Source organism: Chlorocebus sabaeus, chromosome 14 (genome assembly GCF_047675955.1).
Source record: "Chlorocebus sabaeus isolate Y175 chromosome 14, mChlSab1.0.hap1, whole genome shotgun sequence".
In the NCBI taxonomy this organism is placed as follows: Eukaryota; Metazoa; Chordata; class Mammalia; order Primates; family Cercopithecidae; genus Chlorocebus; species Chlorocebus sabaeus.
In genome coordinates this window covers 4,468,028-4,492,498 of record NC_132917.1, presented here as the reverse complement: position 1 = coordinate 4,492,498, position 24,471 = coordinate 4,468,028, and the positions used below count along the sequence as shown (strand labels likewise).

General features: G+C 39.3%; 1 pseudogene; it reads left to right on the top strand.

The window, feature by feature from the left end:
• Positions 1-17,320: 17,320 nt before the first annotated feature.
• Positions 17,321-18,186, top strand: LOC119627097 (nucleophosmin pseudogene; annotated as a pseudogene).
• The last annotated feature ends 6,285 nt before the right edge of the window (positions 18,187-24,471 follow it).

Below are 24,471 nucleotides of genomic sequence, written 5' to 3'. Positions count from 1 at the left end.
TATAGCACTGTGATATTTCCTGTGAACACCTTTAAATGCCCTAATGATAAGAGCCTGTATTATTATAGTTTAATGGTTTTATGCTCAGTATCATGTACACTATCCAGAGGATACTCCCTTCACTTAGAATTCAGTTCTTAATCTCCTCAGCAGTTCATCCCATCACACACACACACACACACACACACACACACACACACACTAACTTCTTCCTACCTTCCTAACAAGAATATTGCTAATTCTTGTTTCAAGTTACCTACTGTATTCTCTGGCAAACCTTCCCTAACTCCACCAGTTGGATTAAGCACTCTTCTCTTCTGGTGCTTCCTTAGTGAGGAAGGAATTCATTCACCACATTCACCACAGTGAGACAAGTTAACTATTTCGGTGACCCCTCCCTCATTTAACCATAAGCTCCCAGAGCTTGGCGTTAACATGACCATGAATATTTGCTGTGCTGACTGCTCTTGATGGCCTTATTCGTGGGCTCCTCTCCAGTGTGGTGGGCTCAGGGTGTGTCAGACCGGTGGATACTGCAGTCTCGCTTGCTCGTGGGAGTGAGCTAAATCTCATAAGCATAGCAGTTGGGGTTCTTGGTTGCAAACCTCAGGAACCAACTCAGGCTTTGCAGTTAATGCTTTGAACCTAACTCAGTGGTAAAACCATGTGTTCACACAAACACTGATATAGCAAGAAATTCCTTAAGTACTCAGAGATCACGGATATTATGGGATGACCAAGTTAATCAAAAGTATATTTAAACATTTGGAATCTTTTAACAAAGCCAGTATATAGACAGTTATACTGTAGAGATTTGTATGGCAGGAGAGTACTCCAGCCACTGAGTACGTGTTCTGAGGTGTCACCAGCTGCACTCAGGAGCAGCTGCCCTGCTCAGTCTCTCCAAGCCACCTCCATCCCAAGCCTTTGCTTAAGCTCTTAGCTCAGGCATAAGAAGCAAAAATGTTTCCCTCTGAATTGACCTCATTAAGTGGCGATTTGCGCTTTGTGTAACCAGAATTATTGTTGGAAAAATGCAGTAAAAAGGAATAGTGATCTGCAATTTCATTTGCAATTATATTTTTATTAAAACAGTAAATGACTGAAATTCAGATTTCATACAATCTATAGTCATCCTAATAGTAATAACATTTCGCATATTAAATATAAATGAAAAGTGCAAAACCAAGATATTTTAGTGGTCTGTGGAATCTAAATTTGTATAAGGGTTGATAGAAAAAGTAAATTTCTTGATTACATAACAGTTGGTACAGATTTAAAACACTGCTTAGTCTCCTGATGACTAACAGTGTTTCTAATAAGAAACATGAAAATACCAACATAAAAATAACTTCGGAGGTAAAGCAAGAAATACAGAAAAAAATATAAAAATGATTTCAAAAAAATAACCATAGGTAGGGGCGGAAGGGATGAATACTTTTTTTAGTCGAGATATTAAAAATAGTAATTATAAGAATAAAAAAGTAATGTAGAATGCACTATAGATTACAATATAGGTCAGACGCTATTACTTCACAAGTGCTTCATGAAGTGTGTTTTCATACAACAGATAACAGAATGTGAAGCCTATTGTTGATTACCTATCAGGCATGTTTACTAAATCAAAAAACATACGATCATGACAAGTTTTTAAATAAATCTCTTTTACAAAAATCATCATAAGAATATGAAGGACATGAAATATCTTCATCTTAAATCATCCACCTGCCTACAGCAGTTATATTAAGTCCAACTGCTGAATAATTTGTGAAAAACTGGGAACTGTTTGCTCATCTGAGTTCAACATATATTTTCCCCTTCTAGTTCTAAAATTAATTTGTGTGAAGAACTTGTCCAAATAAAAATCACTCATGTTATGAAGATGCCTCCTACGAATTAAGAAGACAAATACAGACATGAATTAATGATGGTAAATATAAAATTTTGAGACTTTGTAATGCAGTTCCATTATATAAATAATTTTAACCTTTTTATTCATTTTAATTGACAAATAAAAATTGTATGTATTTATCACGTGAGATGTGACATATATTTACACAATGGAGTAGTATTTAGCCTTAACAAAAAGTTCGGTCATTTGTGACCACATGGATGAACAGGGACGTTCTGCTAAATGGAAGAGGCAGGGAGGGAAAGACAAAAACCACGTGATTATCACACTTATACGGGGGACCTACAGCAGTTAAACTCACAGAGAAAGTAAAATACTGGTTGCCAGGGGGCTGGGGGCTGGGGTGCTATGTTGGACAAAGGGTATACATTTCAGTTAGACAGAAGGAATAAGTTCAACAGCTCTAATGAACAGCATGGCAACCAGAGTTAATAATAGTATTATATTCTTGAAGATTGCTGACAGTAGATACTAAAACATGATGTTTTTGTGATTAAAAAGAATTAAAAAAACAATACACACGTGAGGTAATGCACACATTAATGAACTCAAGGCCTCCCTCCACTTCCCCCACCCCTGAATTCTGGGGCCGGCCTCCGCTGTCTCTTCCAGGATAGAGGCCCAAGTCCTAACAATGGCCTATGAGGCCCGCCCTGGCCATCCCCACTGCCTGTGTTACATCCACTCCACACTTTACCACCTCGCTTCCCCTCTGGCCCCTTGCTCTCTGGAACCTCACCCAGGTGCACGCCCTCCTCCAGCCTTGCACAGGCTGCCCTGTCCTCTGGAGCACCTTCCCAAGACCTGTCCTGCCATCCTCAGCAGCATCACTGTTCAGAGAGCCAGGCCCAGGCAGCACAGCCACAAAGCCCCTTGGAAGGGGGCACATAGACCTGATCTGTGGAAATCCCCCATTTTAACAGAGCTGTAGGTCATAGAGACCTGCCTTGCCTTGCAAAACAAACCCTATGTGCGTGAAGCATTGAGATTCTCTAACAGTTTGGCTGCAAAGATATTTTATGATGTACATTATGAAGAAAAACAAAATATAGAGAGAAGTCACATCAAAGTTGTTTTCCCTAATGTATAATATATTTAAGCATGAACACGTCTCCAAAAACATATCTTTAGGTGCCAGCATCTCTTAAGTCTAAGTGGCAGAAGACAACTTGAACTAGAGCATGTCAAGCAAGGACAGAAACATGCAGGCTCAAAGAACAGATGATGGCTCATCTCTCAGAAATGACGAAAGGCTATGAAACTCAACTTCTGAACGTTGGAGTTGCTGGGTTGTCTGGGAATTCCTGGAAGCATCGGCAAAAATGAAAATAGTTGAATCTCTTGGCTAATAAAGAAAATGTGGAGTTTTGTAGTAGCTGCTAGACTGTCTTTGTTGATTTCACCTCTTAAAAAGAAGAGAATTTGCCTCAGATAATTGTAGAACTTTGGACCATTCACATAGCTTTTTCATCGTTTGTAAATTACATAACCTGCATTCCAGATATTTACATGTCTAGAAGGCTCTCGGTACAAGTCAAACTTTATTATTTTTTACTCAGACTTCATACTTTTATTTTTAATTTCCTGAATGCTATTATAAAAAATTAGCCGTAGAAATTCAAATCAGACACTGAAACCCATTTCCAGATGGCAGAAGTGATGACTTGAAGGTCACAGATATGAAGAAGTAGTCTGGCGTGATGAGGAAACTTCCTGTGGTGTAATGTACGGAAAATCTCCATGTCCAAACAGTGGCATTACTTTTGCACAGAGAAGGCGGGCCAGGCAGCTCTGGGCATGGGATGATATAACCTCCTCAGGAAACTTTCTTGGTTGCCAGATCAAAAAGCTTCCCATATGTTCAATCTGTCCCAAAAGTCCAAATACTAACTACAGATACGGACTTTAAGTGATGGCTGCTCAAACCCCACACTTCCACCCACCTCACCCACCCTGGGTATGTAGTGTGCCCCCCGCCCCAGCCCTTAGTCCTGTGAATCATGTGAGCTGGGGCAGTCTTCACCCCTGTGGGCTTGGAGAGATTTTACTTTCTGAGGTTTTAAGAGGCTTCCTCTGATAATTTCTTCTCTAGCACTCCATTCACTTCTCTTTGCTCCTTTCTCTTTAAATAAAATATATCCTTTTATTTCTCTGAACTAAGATCTCTTGAAAGCATTGTCAAGACAACCACAATCTCCAATATGTTTTTCTTCATGCAGAGCACCATTTGTCTTCATAGGCTTCCTCCAGACACTTCTCCACAGCCCTTTCTTTGTAAACTAAAAAGCCTTATAAATAAACATTCCTAATCAAAGAGTTTCTTCACTAAAAATAGTATTAGTACAGATTGTAAAAGAACTAAGTTGTATCTAACCCCCTTGCATTAAGTTGTAGTGACATCTTCTCACTACATGGACTTGGAAACCAACTCATTGTGTGGACTGGTGGTTGCTCCCACCAAAATGTGTGCATTTTAGCTATCCCAGCCTTCAGCCCAGGCAGCAGGACAGGTGTTCCTCCTCAGTCTGACCAGCAGGGGCTTAATGTCTTGGAAATGTCTCTCTCTCTCTGTCTCTCTCTCTCTCTTGCCCCTTCCTTCCTGCCTGCCTTCCTGCCTTCCTTCCTTCCTGCCTTCTTTCCTTACTCCCTCCCTCCCTTTCTCTCTCTTTCTTTTTTCTTTCTTCTCTCCTCCTTTTTTCTCTCATTAATCATCTATGTACCTCCTACCCATTTTCCAAACTGATGTAACACAAGATAAATATAAATAAGGAAGCTGCAAAAAATATAAATATAGGAAAGTAAGAAAACTGTCAAAGGAAAAGATTAGAAGAAAAAAATGGGATAATGCAGAGATGAAGTATTATAAAAAGTAAGTCTTCCGAAATGCTGTGCACTTACAAATGTGCTGCTAACCTTGGAAGCTGAGACAGAAGACAAATCACTCGTGAGAAAACATGACTATTTTTTTCATGAAGACCTGAAAAAATTCTTCTGGAGTTATTATTAGAGAGGATGCAGATGAAGAGTATGACTAGCATCATCAACAGCATCATTGAGTCAAATGTGTTAACTTATCAGGCTGTCCCTTGGTTTAAAATGCTCACGTTTCCTATTGCGTAAATACAGTTCAGTTAAAAAAGCTTGTTGAAGAGGTCAGTGAGAGTTTCTAGAGGACAGTTAATGTGTGTCTTGAGCATCCTATGTACCCAATGTGTTCTATGGGTCTCAGTAATATTAGCAGTCTCAGTGATCTCAGCCTCTGTGTGCAAAATTTTAACAGATAAGCAAGTAAAGTTTACTGTATGTGCCCAGTTTCTGACTTCATGTCCTAACAATGGAGGGGTAGAATAAACTTTACACATATATATATCAAATCCAAATTTTACAATAGAAATTGATCAAGAATATAGTTTGAGAAGGAATATAAAATATAAGAAATGCGTATTAGCATAATGCTAAATAAGCATCTGTTTAAAAGGAAAATGTAACTTTAGTATAAAAAAGAGTAGTTAAAGTAAATCTAAAATAGAATTTTTCACATAGCTATACATTCAATTAATACAAACGAATGAATGGACAGATATCATTTTAATAGTGGATCCTTATTTCTAATATGTATGTCAAGCATATTTTACTTCTATGAGAAAACATACACTTTTGATAAAATTTGAACATGAATGTTGCTGATGTATGCACTTAAATATATCTAATGTTATTATAAAACCTCCAGGTACAGTGGTTCATGCTTGTAATCCCAGTACTTTGGGAGGCTGAAGCATGCAGATCACCTGAGGTCAAGAGTTGGAGACCAGTCTGACCAACATGGTGAAACCCCATCTCTACTAAAAATACAAAATTAGCTGGGTGTGGTAGCGCATGCCTGTAATCCCAGCTACTCAGGAGACTGAGGCAGGAGAATCGCTTGAACCCAGGAGACGGAGGTTGCAGTGAGTTGAGATCGCACTCCAGCCTGGGCAACAAGAGTGAAACTCCATCTCAAAAACAAAAACAAAAACAAACAAACAAAAACAAAACAAAACAAAAACAAAGAAACCCTCCAATTATTTTTCTCTTCACTGTCAGAACACATACACACAGATATACACTTTAATGTTTTCATAAATGCATATACTCATGCAACCACTACCATGATCAAGGTATAGAACATACTGATCCATTCAACAAAGATGCCCCTTTTTATGGTTGAGCTCTTCCCACTCACCTAGACCATGACAAGCACTGACTTGTTTATTGCCCTAGGATGGCATATTATGAAACTGTAGCTTATGTACTCTTTTATTTCTGGCTTCACTTTGCTTGAAAGTTTTGAAATTCATTGATTTATTTATATATATATATATATCAATAGTTTATTTTCTTTATTGTTGACTAGCAGTCAATTTTATGAATATACGACAATTCGTTTATCTATTCTTCAGATGATGTACATTTGAGTTGTGTGCAGTTTTTAATTTCTATGAACAAAACTTTTAAAAACATACATGTATAGGTCTCTTTGCTCTCAGTTATTTTTATTTTTCACGGATAAATACTTCAGCCTAACATTGCTGGATCATAAGATAAATAGATTTTGGCTTGCTAAAAGTTTTCCTAAGAGATTTCACAATCTTTCTCTCCCACCACTGATGTATGAGACTTCCAGTAGCTTCACATCCTCACCAACACTTCGTATTACAAGAAATTTCACTTTGCCATTCTGATGAGTGTACAAGTGGTCTTAATGCGTATTTCCCTAATTGCTAATAATGTTGAACACAATTTTGCTTCTAATCGGCCATTTTTACATCTCTTTGGAAAGTACCTGTTTGCCTACTTTGTAATTATATTGTCCTCTTATTGAATTGAAAGGATTTCTTATTTATGCTGAATACATTATAAATAAGATATGGAGTGTAGATAATAAATTTTTACCAGTACTTTCTCCCAATTTGTGACTTCTGTTTCACTTCTCTCTGCAATGACTTGTAATATTCAGTGCACAGATATTGTGCATATTTGGTGAAATTTACCCCAAAATATTTCACAATTTTTATGTGATTGTAAGCGATTCTGGTTTTTAGGTTCAAACTCCCATTGGTTATAACATATAGAAATAAAATGGCTTCTCGTTTGTGGACTTTATATCCATCGTAAACACTAAACTGCTACCAATTTTATAAGTCCTTAGACTTTTCTAACTAGATGATCATGCCATTTCTGAATAAAGGTAATTTTGTTTCTTTCTTCCTGATCAGTTTGCCTTTAATTTTTTTATCTTGCTTTATTCTCCTAGGTAGAAGTTTCAATATAATTTTGAATAAAAGTGGTATAGTTGGACGTACTTTCCTTGTCACTTTTCCTTTGTTTTCTTGTTTCTTAGGGCAAAAGCATTCATCTAAGTTTTCAAATTTATTGCTATAAGTTGTTCACAACATTCTATTATGATTGTTTTAATATCTGTTGTATCTGTTCTGATGACCTATCTTTCACTGGCAATTTGGGCCTCCTCTGTTTCTCTTAATGAAACTGACTAGAATTTATAGATTTTATTCTTCTTTGGTTTTGCTTTTATTAACTTCCATTTTCATTGATTTCTATTTTCATATGTATTATTACCTTCTGTTAGATAGATTTGAATTAAATTTGCTCTTCTTTTTTGTAATTTCCTAAGTGTAAGTGTAGATGATTGATTTGAGATTTGTTTCTAAACATTTAATGCTATAAATATTCCTCTATGCAATGTTTTAGCTCCATATGACATATTTTGATATGATGTGTTTTCATATAATCCAGTTCAAAATATTTCCTTATTTCCCTTGTAACTTTTTATCTGACCAGTGAATTATGTATAAATGTCATTTTTAATTTAAAAATATTTTGGATGCTGGGCATGGTAACTCATTCCTGTAATTCCAGAAATTCGGGAGGCTGAAGTGGGAGGAAAGCTTCAGCCAGGAGTTCCAGGATGTAGTGAGCTGCTGTCGCATCACCACATGCCAGTCCCAGTCCGGGCAACAGAGCAAGACCCTGCATCCAAAAATAAAACAAGTTTAATAGTGTTGTCCAAATTTTCTAGAGATTTATTAATTTTCTGTGTATTTATCCCATCAACAACGGAGACAGAAAGAAGTGTTTAAATTTCCAACAATATTTATGAAATTTGAAAAAAAATTGTTTTGTTGGGTTTTGCTTGATATTATTGGAAGCTCTGTTATATATTTAAAAGTTTGTTTTTCATTCTTGATGAATTGACCCTTAATTACTATGCAATGTTTCTCATCATTCCTGGTAATACCACTTATGTTAAAATCTACTTCATCCAATGTTTATATAGCGAATCCAGCTTCTTTTGGAATTGTGTTTCCACGACCTACTGTTCCCTCTACTTTTTTTAACGTGTGCTGCATGTAGACACCACATAATTGGTCCTTGCTTTTCATCCAATATAAGCATCTTGAGCTTTATCTTTCAAGAGACTAATATCTTACATAATTATTAATATATTTTTATTACAATTTGACATCTAATTTGTCATCTCCTATTGGTACCATGTTTTTTTTTTTTTCTGTATTTGTCCCATTTTCTTAGTTTGAAATAATTATGTTTTTGTGTTTCCATTTTGTCTCTGCTTTTGGCTGATTGGCCTCATCCTTTTTATTATTTACTTATTTATCTGATTTCTCTGAGGTTTGCAACATTCACATTATTCTTAATACGGATGACCTTTAAATAATATTAAACCACAGCACATGTAATATACAATCCTAGCAACTTTTTTCTCTCTCCTCCTATCCTTTGTACTATCGTCCTACATTTTGTTCTTACATATGTCATCAAACCCACAACTCTGCGTTATTTTTATTTAAATGATTTAATTATTTTGATATGATTAAAATGGGAAACGCGTCTCATACAGGTAGCTTATATTTATAAACCACGGCTCTTGCATTCCTTTGTGCATATTTTAATTTCCACTTGATACCATTTTTCTTTTGCCTCCTGAATTCCCTCAGCTTTTATTTGCGTGAGAAAGACTTTATTCACCTTTATTCATGAACGATATGTATGCTGGGTGTAGAAATCGGTCTCTGTAAAAACAGAATAGTTACTTATGGACCTGACTGGTTTTTTTTCTGCCAGGCTCTTAACTACGGTGTGTTGAGTCCATGTAGTCTGCACTTGAGTCCTATCTGTTTTGTTGTTTCCGAAGTTACCCTGGGTGTACTGCAGCCTTCAGAACCCTTCAGTAGTAGTCTGCCGCTGGCCTGAACTTAGTCTGGGACCTGGAGTGCCAGAGAACACGTTCAGTCATCCGGCTTTACTGTCAGTGTGCTGCCCTCTCAGACCACATGCCCTTCTCAGCGGCCAGTTTCCTGCTACCCAGTGGAAGGGGCTGCTGCTGTTACTGAGAGCCAAGCGTGTATTTTCCCGACTCCAGACTCAGGCTTAGGCAGGCTCCCTGTGTCTGAGCTTCAGGAAAACAACGTTCTTAGCATCCTTTCCTCCCTCCCCAGGGAAATCACCCTGCATAATCTGGAAGGCAGGCCTGTGTCCTGCACACACACCCGCCCTGACCACAGGTGACACTCTGCTTCGTAGCTGGGTATGTGGTGTCTCTACCCCTGCCCCCATAGCCAGCTCCAGGGTTCATCGTATCAGTGCAGACTCCTGGGGAGGAGTGAGATTTCGGCCTCGTGTCGTGCAGGGAGAGGGGTGTTTTTTACCTTTCCTCGGTGGTAGATAACCGCTTCCTGTTATCTGGACAGGTGTGTTTCTACCCTTCCTTCAGGGGCAGATGGCATTTGTCCCACGTTAAAAAGGGCCCAGGATGCGGGCAAGTTTTATGTCTGTGCCTAAATGCACATAGGTTTCCCATGGACTCCTGTGTTACCCTCAAAACTAGGCAGTCCCTGCACAACAGTGTCACTGAAGTGGAGAGGGACCTTTGGGGCCTGCAGTGCTGCCTGCAACCCTGCCTGTGAGCACCTGGGCTGCCCGTGGGGAAAAGCAAGCTGTAGGGGTTATGGGGGCAGGTGCCTGGTGCCTAGGGCTCCCAGGGATTCCAACCTGCCAGTAATGTTGGCCCTGGGCTTTCAGGGGGCTTCTTTTTCTGGAGTGCTCCCAGATGGAACCGTTTGTGTGCCCCACACTCCTCAGAGGAAACTCAGGTCACATGGTGGGGGGCCTTGCAGCTTCATAGTTTCAGTACTCTGATAGTTGGAATAGTGCTGATAGTTGCATTGTTGCAATAGTCTGATAGTTGCAATAGTGCAGATAGTCTCAAAAAATTATGATTATTTATTATGATTTTTTAGATTATCCACTTTTTTCATTGGTAGACTAAAACAACTTTCTCTTTTCTGCTATTGAGCATATTTCCCTCTTTAGTGGTTATTATCCTCAAAAATTTGGAAACCTGTGTTCAGAGGAGTTCGTTTGGGGTGGAATAGGTGAGTATTGGGTACAGACCCGGTCCGGAGTAGTTATTATGGACTAACCTGAACCTGATCACAGGCGGGGCTGCCTGATTTTAAAGGTGAGCAAGCATCACTTTCTGATGTTTATATCTTGAAAGGATATTGGAATATCTTCAAGTGGAAAATGGCACATCGGTGTGATTTTGATTTTTTCGATGTAAATTTACTTTTTAGAACAGTTCTGGGCTTATAGAAAAATTGAAGAGTATGCACGTTGTTCTTGCAGCCCCTTCCCAACACACAGTTTCCCCTATTTGCATCTTGCATTGGTGCGCTGCGTTTTATAGTTGATGAGCCAATATCAGCGTATTCTTGTTAACGAAAGTCCATAGTTGACGCCAGTGTTCACTCTCGGTGTGGCACAGTTCTATGGGTTTTGACAAATGCATAACCGAATCTATCCACTATTACAATATCATACAGTATAGTTTCACTGCCATAAGAATCCTCTATGTGCGATCTATTCATCCCTGCCCATGCCCACCCCTGGCAACTGCTGATGTTTTTACTGATGCATAATTTTGCCCTTTCCAGAATGTCACATAGTTGGAATCATATATAGTTTGTTCAAGTTGACTGATTTCACTTTATAATAACGCATTTAAGAATCCTATTTTTTATAAGTGTTTTCTACAAAGCAATAGATTCTTTTTGTGGAAATAAAGGTCTGAAATTTTAAAAGATATCATTCACCTTCCTCAACTTCAGTTTCTTTATTCATAAAATAGGGATCATATATTAATTTCTATCCCAAGATTTTTGAACATTGAAAAGATAATTTACATGTAAAAAAGTCAAATATTAGACAAATATCATTTTTCCTAAAATATTGTAATGAATGCAAAGATATGAGGGATTTGGGGAGGGGAATTAAAATTAAAATGCAAGCCAATTCCTGACATAAATGAGAAAGGAAAGTATATGAGTTCTATCTGTTTTTGCTTTTGACATTGTTTCATAGTAATTTCTTTAAATTACTTATGTTTCCAAGATACTATCATGATATTTCAATGAGAACACTTTAACTCAGAGAAAGATACATAATCATCTTTGTTTCAGTTTATTTGTTTTATAATAAGCAACTAATATTTTAACTTTTGCTTAGAGCTCCTAAAACATATCGGGCTGAAATTATTTTAAGTAAAAGGATAAAATGGTGTGTGTGAACTGAATGTTTCATTTACACACACCATATCATCTTATCTAAGGGAGAAAATCTTTTTCTCCACAAAACTTTATTTTCTCCCAATGGCTTTCATTTTGAACAAAAGGATTTTACTTTTGATATTTGCACAGACTTGTCCAGGGCTGATGATATTTTGTTGATTGTTATATTAGCACGCTATGTTGTCAGCTCGGTATCATTCAAGAAGTATGAGTGCATATTCAGGTGTCAGAGAAAATCTAAAATCATGGGGAAAAATATATTTATGTCTCATGAAACGATTGCTATTCTTGGATCATTTTGGGGATTTCTAAAATACTTTTTGATAAATGAAAGATTTAAAAGTCTCTTCTCTGAATCATATTTCTCAACTTTACCTTGAACTTTATTGTGAGAAAAAATGTAGTATTTTTATTATCTTTTTCTTACTTAAAAATAGAGCTTAGGCTGCCTAAAATTTTAACAACTTTTATATAAATGTATCTTTGTTCTTACGTATCAGAGGGCTAGAGGAAACAAAAGAACTATATAATGTGTACATTTTAGTCTTACCAGACCAGAACAAAGACTATTTTATGTAGTGATGTTTATTTTAAAAATCCATCTGGACAAAACCCTGAATATTAAGGGCATAGTTCAGATATGTGCTGAAATTGCTATGTATGTTGACAGAATTTACCATTAGATGAAAAAATGAGAAATTTTTATTTTAAAACCTTCCCTCTATCATGCCATCAGCACTACAACCCCACAAACAACATGAAATCAGTTGCATTGTGCGAACGTTTGAATTGCCTTGGACTGTAACCCTCCTGTTGACCCTAGTTTGAGATATTGCATCAAATCCCAAGATTGAATAATCTGATCTGGAAACTCACTGTGCAAGACTTCACGGTTTCTAATGCTGGTGTCTAACAATTCACAAGACATCTATTATTCCAGCATAATTGTTTGCCAAATGAGGAATATAGTCTACGAAGTTTTATTTCTAATTGTCTTTTCGGTATTTATTACTTTAAAAATTTGATAAATATCTGCTTTATAACCAAGCATAAACTTGTTTGCCTAAGCCAAACAATTCAGCTTTCTTCTGTAAAGGTGCCAGGAATTTGCAACCTGCTCTTCCTCCTGCTGTTTGGTAGTCGTGGGCACTCTGATTGTGATCTGCTTTTGGGAAAAGTGTCTTTTAAGGGAGACAGCTCCATTAGCAGTTTCATCAGTCAGCCTAAGAGTATCTTATATTCATACTGACACTTTGGTGTTTTTTTTTGTTTTTTTTTAAATTTTCTTATTAGTTCATTCTAGAAATTAAAAAAAAAAAAACAAACACCATATGAAAAAGAAATTATTCTGTAGTCAATGCTTTGCCGGTCCAGGAGGAAAAGCAGAGAATTCTGGCTGAGAACATCCTGAGGGAGCTGCTGCTGGTTCAGCTCGTTACCATCTGGGCGTGCGTGGAAGCTGCCCTTGCTATCTGTTATTGAAGCAGAGATTCTGGGACTAGGTCGTCTCCAGGTTCCTTTTCAAGGAACTTTTTCTGCCTTCTTTTGCCTCTAGTTCCAACTGAGTGACCTGAGAAGCTGACGGTGCCGCACGGTTCAGATCTTTTCCACGTGAAGGCATTCTGGTTCGAGTGGTGGAGAACTCCACAGCAATGCTTAGAGCGCACTCGCTGTGGCCTGGATGACGCTGTAAATGTAGAGTAACTTTCAAGGTAGTTTGTACCCTGGATTTACATCAACTGCTGATCTGTGTAGTCCTGGGGCTCTCCAGCCTCCCAGGGAACAGTTCTGTTACTGGTGGCGAATCTATATCCCTATGGTTCTGTAGTAACCTGAATTCCTGCCTCCTCAGAAGAAAGAATTTGACTGAGGGCATGAGGCAGAAGGAGAAACCAAAGCAGGCTTTAGAGAAGGAGTGAAAGTTTATGAAACAGCTTTAGAACCGGAACAAAAGGAAGGAAAGTACACTTGGAAGAGGGCCACGCGGGCGACCTGAAAGCCAAGTGCATGGTTTGACCTTTTGACTTGGGGTTTTATACGTTGGCTGGCTTCCGGGATCTAGAGCTGCTTCTCCTGACTTGCCCAACTCCTTGGGAAGCCGCTGATCACCAGTTTCAAGTGTTTTCTGTTAGGAGACTGGCTTTCTCTGATGCTGGCTGTGACCAATTATGACTTGAGAGAGACAGCTAACAACCACCTGCCCATCACCTGATGGTCACTGGACACTCCTGGTGTATGTCGGGCAGGAGGAGCCCTCTCCTGCTCTGCTCATACCTGACTAGCTACCCACTGTAACAGTTTCGGTGGAACCACTCGAGTTATTGAAATATGTTCCTGAGCCTAAAACTTAACTCCAGCAATTTTCTTGGCATTCTATGCTACCCCTAAAGGATTTCGTCTTTACCTGCCCCGAGATTATAGTCTCCAGTTATCCCTTGAAAATGAGTGGGGTTAATTTCTTCAATGAGAAACACATTTTGCAAAACACACAGCTCTTGAAAGTTAATGTTCTTCTCTGCTGAAACTTGCTCATATACTTCCTCAACACAATCTGCATTTCTCATCGGCTCCTCTAATTCAAAAAGAAAGTTTATTACTCTGATACTTAATTTTTAAGATCATCTGGTATACTCATCACTCCTCCTTCCTTGTGTACCTTGATTCTATTCCTCTGCTTATCTCTCCACCTGTATTTATTTATCTTTACATCCTATCCTTCAAATTTAAACTTTAGTTAATCCACATAAAAAATCTCAAAATACAAATATAGCACATTTACTTTGTTTTAACCAAATAAAGGCTTAGGTGTCAACCCCAAGGTTATAGGCTACCGGGTTCATTACATTTTTATATCCCATTAATGTGTACAAAAAGTCCATGAAAATATTTCTGCTAATCCACATAACTGAATCATTTTAGCTATTAGAGTTAATTTCTAGCATCAAACAAGCCACTATTTTCACTGATGAAAATCTAATATGTATTATACTAATTAGTAAAGCCTCTGGATTTGATGAGAGGCACACGTAGTTGAAAGAACTTATAATAGCCTTCTCTAAAAATTAGACATTCAGAGTAAATGACAGCTGGTCACCAGCACTGGGCTATGCATACCTAGAATATAGACTAAGCTAACCCAATGCAAAAGCATTCAAACACCCTGACACGTGAACACACACTGAATTGTTTTTCATTACAGTCTCACAATACTTCCCTCCAGAATGTGAGATTTAGGGTAGTGAGCACTTGTGTGTTCACCAGTACATCATTACTTCCTATGACTACGTCTAGTACATAGTAGGCACTCACCAAATCTTTCTTGAACATCTTTTTTCAAATACAGTTAATACACCATCAGATCATTGAGGAGGCACATGAATAGAGATTAAAATCTGGCAAGAGAGACCCTAAAGGAAGAAGCCCATGTCCTATCAGCTTCTGAGGACAAGATAGAACACAGAGAAGGACTTTGTCTCAATTAGAGTGACTGCCTTAGAAACCCTGGTGACATGTCCTCACCAGCTTCACCCCTTAATGGTCTTATATCCAAACTTTATTACAGAAGACTCTGGCTAATATCTCAGTTTTCATTCCCGTTATTTGTGGTCAACAACATTCTTCTCTTTAGCATGATGAACTGCTTCAGAACAGGGACTGTGTCTCATCTTCCTAGTTTTTAAAATTCTTAAGCTCAGCAAAAAAGTTTGTACTCACTATTTATTGTATGAATGTAAATAAATAAAAAAACCAAAAAGTTTCTAAACATTACTGATCATTTTCCGGTGCATAGATAATTATAATCTAAATTAGTAGACTGAAACTGTATTGGCATCAGCATGTCCTCTGAATGTCCCTTTTTGTTGTTATTTGAAAGGATTTTAAAAACATTTTAAACAAAATCTTGAATGAGAGGATTTTTCTAAGTGATTTTTTAATGTAGAATGCAAGACAAAATAAGAAGTTCTGGTTAATTGATAGCTCTGTTAGATTGGTCTCCAACAGAAAAACTAGATACTTATCAGAATTGTTCCTCTGTACTATATGAGAGGAGACATTAATAAAGTGTGTTGCATAAAGCTGAACAAAAATAAATGGTCTGTTATCTTCCTTTACGGAGGCAGAGCTGAGGCATAAAGTACTTTATCCACAGTTTGAAAATATCCATAGTTTGAATATAATATATGCTTTTTTCTTAGCGTGGGCAATATCTGTGCATTTCAGGGATGAACAAGCTCACGGAGGTGCCGTCAGCACCTATCTCTGTGCGCACACCCGCCACTCAAGGAGCACATTTAGCCTGCAGCTAACGTCTGCTGTGATGGATTCCCGGCAAGCCTCTCAAAATGGATGTCACTCCAGCCTCTTAAAGGATATTTTTTTTGGAATTGTTTAACCTCCTAAGAAGCAATAGAAGTTCTTAAAAATAACTTTTATGCCAGAAGTTGAATAACTTTGTACAGCTTGTTTTTGTTTTTACCAGAATATGTAGAGAGAACTTAATGAGGTGCCATATGTCAAGTCTGGAGTCAGATTAAAAACAAATAATTAAAATATATCCCTTTTCCATCAAAACAGATTGTGATATGTTGGTGGAAGGAAGCTGAATCTGACATGTCATGTTTTGACAGTTATTTTTTTCAAGAAAAAAAATCAGTCATATTGTTAGAAGTATTGTAGTTGAAAGTTGTATTTTTCTTCCTGTGGCATAAAAAACTGGAAATTTAAAACTGTGGAAAGTTTTAAGTCATAATTAATTGAACCTGCCATATCTATTAATCTGCCATCATGAAATAAGGCAGGCACATATTTTGGGACATATGGAAGCATCTGAGGAACATTCGTTTGGCACACAGACATCAAAGAGTAAGAGAACTGTTGCGAGGTTTTATGTGTGTTGAGGGTGTGATGTGTGTATGTGTGTGTTGTGTGTTTGGGCAATTTCATATTTCTCCCTAAATTCAAATTGACTTTAACTATACAACAGATTATTCTTCAATGAGGACATTTTCCAGTATTTTTTTTTCATGAATGAGAGGCTGATAAGTTCTTGTTGACTTTTTTTTAACATTAAAATACTTTAGGCAAAGTCTTCAGTATGTAAAAGTAAGAATATAACTTGTATAAATAATGAGATTTCTATTCTTACTTCGCAGAATGGCATAGAAATAAAGAATTCATATTGCCACTTTGGTCGGTCCCACATGGGAATATTTGATGGCATCCTCATCACAGGGGACTTAAAACACATAACCTGGCCGTAGAGCAGGAACTTTTCAGATCCCACCTGGATCCAACTAAGCAGTGGGCTTCTCAGCGGAGGAGGTAAAACCCTGGGACCTCTTGTTAAGCCAGTTTCACACAGGGAACTTAAACGAGCCTGGAAGCTCCATCAGGTCACGGAATTAATCAAGATGGTCAAAACTAACAACACTTTCTGGAGATGAAGGTCAGGGATGCTCAGAGTACACTGACCAGCATAGGTGGGATTATCCAAAAGCTGCTTTCTCAACCTGAGAGCCCAGTTCTTTGAGAGTATACTTTCTTTCCGTTGGGTGAAGCTAGGAATGTCCCTCGGAAGGCTTTTTGAGCTATTCGTGCTAATTATATCTGTGACAAAGTTGCACCATTCAGGGCTTTGTGCCAGATCTCTGGTTGGGAAACTGTGCGACACTATGGGAGCTTACCCTGCTCTCTAACACAGAAGGACCCCTGGTGGGATTCTGCCCTGAGCGGCCGTTCTCTTGAGCAGTGGTCATTTATCTCTGTTCACCTTCTCTCCCACCTAAGTGTGTGCCACAACCTCATGGAAGATTCGACAGACATGGACACGAGCACCCTGTGGCCCCAGAACTATCTTTTCAGTTGTGAACTAAAGGCCAACAAAGATGATCACTTTAAGGTAGATAATGATGAAAATGGACACAAGTTATCTTTAAAAAGTCAGTTTAGGGGCTGTTGCAAAGGATGAGTTGCACGTTGTTGAAACAGAGGCAATGAATTACGAAGGCAGTCCAATTAAAGTAACACTGGCAACTTTGAAGACGTCTGTATGGCCAACGGTTTCCCTTGGGGGTTTTGAAATCCCACCACCAGTGTCTTCTGGTTGAAGTGTGGCTCAGGACCAGTGCAGATCAGTGGAAGGCACTTAGTAGCTGTGGAGGAAGAGGCAGAGTCGGGAGACGAAGAGGAGGCGGATGTGAAACTCTTAAGTATATCTGGAAAGCAATCTGCCCCGGGAGGTGGTAGCAGGGTTCCACAGAAAAAGTGAAACTTGCTGCTGATGAAGATGATGATGATGAAGATGATTTTGATGATGAGGAAACTGAAGAAAAATTGCCAGTGAAGAAATCTATACGAGATACTCCAGCCAAAAGTGCACAAAAGTCAAATCAGAATGGAAAACACTCAAAACCATCAACATCAAATCAAAAGGACAAGAATCCTTCAAAAAACAGGAAAAAAACTCCTAAAACACCACAAGGACCTAGTTCTGTAGAAGATGTAAAAGCAAAAATACAAGCAAGTATAGAAAAAGGTGACTCTCTTCCCAAAGTGGAATCCAAGTTCATCAATTATGTGAATAATGGCTTCCGGATGACTGACCAGGAGGCTATTCAAGATCTCTGGTAGTGGAGCAAGTCTCTTTAAGAAAATAGTTTAAACAATTTGTTAAAAATTTTCTGTCTGTCTTCATTTCTGTAAGAGTTGATGTCTGGCTGTCCTTTATATAAGGCAGAGTGACAGCTTTCCCTGCCGTGTTTGATAAATGTTGTCCAGGTTCCATTGCCAAGAATGTGTTGTCCAAAATGCCTGTTTAGTTTTTAAAGATGGAACTCCACCCTTTGCTTGGTTTTAAGTATGTATGGAATGTTATGATAGGACATAGTAGTAGTGGTGGTCAGACATGGAAATGGTGGGGAGACAAAAAATGTACATGTGAAATAAAACTCAGTATTTTAATAAAGTTAAAAAAATAGAAGGACCATCCCATCTTTTATTTGCTAGAAGTGAGCACCTAAGCATTATCCCAGAGATTCCTTTGTAGGGATTTCCAGAAATCATCTCCTAGCTCAGTGTTGTGAGATCTCCTATCTTAAAGATGCATCCATTGCTGTTCCCTCTGGGGTTTTGTTGTTGAACTGAGGAAAGTCACAGAGACCATGTTTCTCTAGACAGCCCATGTCATAAACCACCAACTGAGGAGTAGCATACAATTTGTAAAGTATTTTGATCTGAAAGTCAGGAAGCTTGGATTGTAATTCCAGCTCTGCCATGGACCAATGTCGTGACCTTTGACATTTAAATAACTTTTACCTCAAATTTTCCCCCTAAAATTGAAGTCGTTGTCATGTTTACCTCATAGGATTATGGAAATGATAAACTAATGATACCATCGTTACCTTATGCTCACAGCATGACAGCACTGGTGACCCTCAGCAGAGGGGATTGCAGGAGAAACCTAAAGAATTAACTGGCCGGGCGCGGTGGCTCAAGCCTGTAATCCCAGCACTTTGAGAGGCCGAGACGGGCGGATCACGAGGTCAGGAGATCGAGACCATCCTGGCTAACCCGGTGAAACCCCGTCTCTACTAAAATAATACAAAAAACTAGCCGGGCGAGGTGGCGGGCGCCTGTAGTCCCAGCTACTCGGGAGGCTGAGGCAGGAGAATGGCGTGAACCCGGGAGGCGGAGCTTGCAGTGAGCAGGGATCCGGCCACTGCACTCCAGCTTGGGCGACAGAGCGAGACTCCGTCTCAAAAAAAAAAAAAAAAAAAAAAAAAAAGAATTAACTAAAGAATTCTGCTTAAAGGTCAGTACAAGTATGGAACTATTAATGTTCAAGCCCCAGCTCTTGCATTTACAATGAGACCTTGACTAAGTTAGTTAACCTCCCTGTGCCTCAGTTTCTTCACCTGTTAAATAAAGTGCTAATTTCATGAGGTTTTCAAATATAAACCATGGTAAGTTCTGAACTTAAGGTTGTGTGCAGATTAAGTGGTTTTATATGTATATTACTGTATCCCCTAATGCTACGGAATGAGGCTTGCAATTGAATGTTTCGAACCCATTTTTCCTCACTATCCATATACATCTTCCCCTGGGTTAGTAGGACATGTCCATGCCATGATTGACTTCTGGCTCTGCAGGTTTGTATCATGTGTTGATGCTATGGGTGGTAGGAGTATTCCTGGAGGCATTCCACACCTGAACATATACCAACAGCATCACCATGCAAACTACGAAAATATTACCAACTTGAGCCAAACTGTGTCTCCACAGTTGACAATCAACAAATACAATACATAATACAATCATACAGTATTATATTGGAGTTTATGAATATATGTAAAGAAGGAAAAGGTACAACAAGCAGGGGAAATCAGGAATCACAGCTGGAATGAAGTGAAGGCGGTGGAGCTGAAAACTGACGCAATATTAAATGCAGGATGCAGGGCTTAGGAGAGGGCTCATTAAGAAAGCCAGATTTGGCCAAGCACAGTGGCTTATGCCTATAATCCCCACATTTTGGGAAGCTGAGGCAGGCGAATCAGTTGAGCCCAGGAGTTTGAGACCAACTTGGGAAACAGCGAAATGCCATCTCTCCAAAAAATACAAAAATTAGCCAGTCGTGGTGGCACACCTGTCATCCCAGCAACTTGGCTGAAGTGGGAGCATCACCTGAGCCCTGGAGGTAAAGGCTGCAGTGAGCAGAGATAGCACCAATCCCTGCATTCCAGCCTGGGAGACAGAGTGAGACCCTGTCTCAAAAGAAAAAAAAAAAAGGCAAGATTTGTGTGAAGACTTACTGGTAGTGAGAAAATTAACAAAGCAGATTACCTTAGAAAAGTTACTTCCAAGAAGAGAGGCAAAGAACCCACAAAAACTAATGGCAAACACCCAAAGGGAAGCATGTCTGCTATTCAAGAACCAGGAATAAGGGTCAATGGGGTTGGAGTGCAGTGAGGGAGGTGGAGAGTGACAGGAAGGGGTGTGTAGAAAAGGGGGCCAGGGGAAGGAGAGGCAGAAAAATTATGTAGTGTCTTCTGACCTTAATGATTCTTTTCTCAGATTAAAATGGAACCCATTATATGGTTTTGAGCAGAGTAAAGACACACTTTCATTTAATGTTTAAAGAGGGTTACAGTAGTAGCTGGAGTAACTATACTGGACTATTACAGCCATCTAGGTAAAGAAGATGATGGCTTCAAGCACTATGGACAGATAAGGAGACATGTGAAAAGTAATACGAAGTGGCCAGAGAAGCATTTTGAAGTAGATGCAACAGGATGAGCTGATAGAGGAGACACACAGAGTGAACAAAACAGAAGAGTCAAGGATGAACTTATTAAGATGCTTGGCCAGAGAAATGAAAAGGATCAAGTCGATATCAGCTGAGATGGGGAAGTCTGGGGATGGAGCAGGTTAGTAGGAAAAGATCAGTCTAGTTTAGGACTTGAGTTTCAGCGAGCTGTTAAATAACTAAGCAAAGATGTGAACAGGCATTTGAAAATTAGAGTATGGGATCTGGGAGAGAGGTCTGAGGCTGTGACTTATATTTGGAAGTGGTTATCATATAAATGTTTAAAATCAAGTAACTATATGAGGTCATCAAGGAAATGAATACTACATAAATAAAGACCAAACATACACCTTTCCATTACAAGGCTTCTAAACAGAACTAAATCTGTGAGAGATGTTAAATATCACTCTTCAATTTATCATCCAAAAGTCAGCCCATATCTTTGTCAACCTATAATTGCCAAATGCCTTGCAAGTGATAGGAAAGCTTTTTAACTGAATTTATTCTACAGAATTACTTTCATAGACCATGATTCAAAAGTACGCATTGACTATCTCCAGGTGTGATATAAGCAGTAGTGTTATGGGGAAAACCTCTATATGATTTTGCAAACTTGCTTCTGGGAATTGTGTCTATTTGTTACTCATCTCCACAAGAGAAACCGTGGTTTAGTACTTCCTTTCTGGATCCCCAGAAAGATAGGTAACGCTTGTCTTTCCAAAGACCTGATAGTTTTAGTTTTGATGCAATAATGAGAAATACATATTTTTTGAGTTTCCTTTCTGTGGCTACTGTTGAATGAATGTGGGAAAGTGGTTAAATGTCAACAATTTGGAGGTCGACCATCTGGTTTCTTGTCTCCGTCTATCAGTAACTCACTATGGCACATCAGGACGTTACTCAACTTGCCTTTTCTTTAGTTTTCTCATTTGTAAAATGAGGACAACAGCATTAGCTACAAGGTCTGGGAAAGGATAACATTAACTGATTTATCCAAGGCATTTATGATACTTATTTAACATATATTAGGTCTAGGCCCTACATAAATTTTAGCTATAATTATTGGCAGTACTACCATTAATAGGTAATATTTACCGAGATTTGACTATGTTCTAGGCATTATTTTAAGCAGTTTACAGAGATGATCTCATTTAGCCTCTACTTTATAAACTGCACAGTCTTATTGTTGCTACTCTATGAATGGTGTACACAGAGAAGGGGGAAATCATCACTTTCTAGAAGTGGCCTGAACTTTCCATTATACATTCTCTCTTTCCCTATTTATTTGACATTTGTTGTTTATTATTCAGCAGTTGTTCAGTCTTATTAATAAAAGCAATGTCAACCTGCCTTCAAAAGTGAGGGTAAGAAAATATAAACTGTTTTAAAGCTCCAAAAGTTTTCCAAATTATGTATCACTGCTCTTTAGAACATTACATGTTTTGTACTACATCATTGAAAGACAATGTACTAGAACATGAGAAGCAACACATTGAGCCTCAGGACATGTGTGCTCCACTGGCAATTTTGGCACTAATTCCTAGGTAATTTACTTCTAGACATTTAAACCCTCTAGATTGCTGCTACTCCAACTGCCAGTCTGTTAGACATAAGGATCAAGTGCAGTGTACACAAGGAAATCAACACACTGCTTCCTCCACCAAAGCGTTGTTCTCCGGAAAAACTGTGAGCTGAAAGAAACATGCGCTTAGTGGGGGCAGAGCAAGACGGTCGAATAGGAAGAGCTCCAGTCTCCAACTCCCAGCGCGAGCGACACAGAAGACCGGTGATTTCTGCATTTTCAACTGAGGTACTGGGTTCATCTCACTAGGGAGTGCCGGACAATCGGTGCTGGTCAGCTGCTGCAGCCCGACCAGCGAGAACTAAAGCAGGGCGAGGCGTCGCCTCACCTGGGAAGTGCAAGGGGGAAGGGAATCCTTTTTCCTAGCCAGGGGAACTGAGACACACAACACCTGGAAAATCGGGTAACTCCCACCCCAATACTGCGCTTTAAGCAAACAGGCACACCAGGAGACTATATCCCACACCTGGCCAGGAGGGTCCCACGCTCACGGAGCCTCCCTCATGGCTAGCACAGCAGTCTGCGATCTAACCACAAGGCAGCAGCGAGGCTGGGGGAAGGGCACCCACCATTGCTGAGGCTTAAGTAGGTAAACAAAGCCGCTGGGAAGCTCGAACTAGGTGGAGCTCACAGCAGCTCAAGGGAACCTGCCTGTCTCTGTAGACTCCACCTCTGGGGACAGGGCACAGCTAAACAACAACAAAAGCAGCAGAAACCTCTGCAGACGCAAACGACTCTGTCTGACAGCTTTGAAGAGAGCAGTGGATCTCCCAACACGGAGGTTGAGATCTGAGAAGGGACAGACTCCCTGCTCAAGTGGGTCCCTGACCCCTGAGTAGCCTAACTGGGAGACATCCCCCACTAGGGGCAGTCTGACACCCCACACCTCACAGGGTGGAGTACACCACTGAGAGGAAGCTTCCAAAGCAAAAATCAGACAGGTACACTCGTTGTTCAGCAATATTCTATCTTCTGCAGCCTCTGCTGCTGATACCCAGGCAAACAGGGTCTGGAGTGGACCTCAAGCAATCTCCAACAGACCTACAGCTGAGGGTCCTGACTCTTAGAAGGAAAACTATCAAACAGGAAGGACACCTACACCAAAACCCCATCAGTACGTCACCATCATCAAAGACCAGAGGCAGATAAAACCACAAAGATGGGGAAAAAGCAGGGCAGAAAAGCTGGAAATTCAAAAAATAAGAGCGCATCTCCCCCGGCAAAGGAGCGCAGCTCATCGCCAGCAATGGATCAAAGCTGGACGGAGAATGACTTTGACGAGATGAGAGAAGAAGGCTTCAGTCTATCAAACTTCTCAGAGCTAAAGGAGGAATTACGTACCCAGCGCAAAGAAACTAAAAATCTTGAAAAAAAAGTGGAAGAATTGATAGCTAGAGTAATTAATGCACAGAAGGTCATAAACGAAATGAAAGAGATGAAAACCATGACATGAGAAATACGTGACAAATGCACAAGCTTCAGTAACCGACTCGATCAACTGGAAGAAAGAGTATCAGCGATTGAGGATCAAATGAATGAAATGAAGCAAGAAGAGAAACCAAAAGAAAAAAGAAGAAAAAGAAATGAACAAAGCCTGCAAGAAATATGGGATTATATAAAAAGACCAAATCTACGTCTGATTGGGGTGCCTGAAAGTGAGGGGGAAAATGGAACCAAGTTGGAAAACACTCTTCAGGATATCATCCAGGAGAACTTCCCCAACCTAGTAGGGCAGGCCAACATTCAAATCCAGGAAATACAGAGAATGCCACAAAGATACTCCTCGAGAAGAGCAACTCCAAGACACATAATTGCCAGATTCACCAAAGTTGAAATGAAGGAAAAAATCTTAAGAGCAGCCAGAGAGAAAATTCGGGTTCCCACAAAGGGAAGCCCATCAGACTAACAGCAGATCTCTCGGCAGAAACTCTACAAGCCAGAAGAGAGTGGGGGCCAATATTCAACATTCTTAAAGAAAAGAATTTTCAACCCAGAATTTCATATCCAGCCAAACTAAGTTTCATAAGTGAAG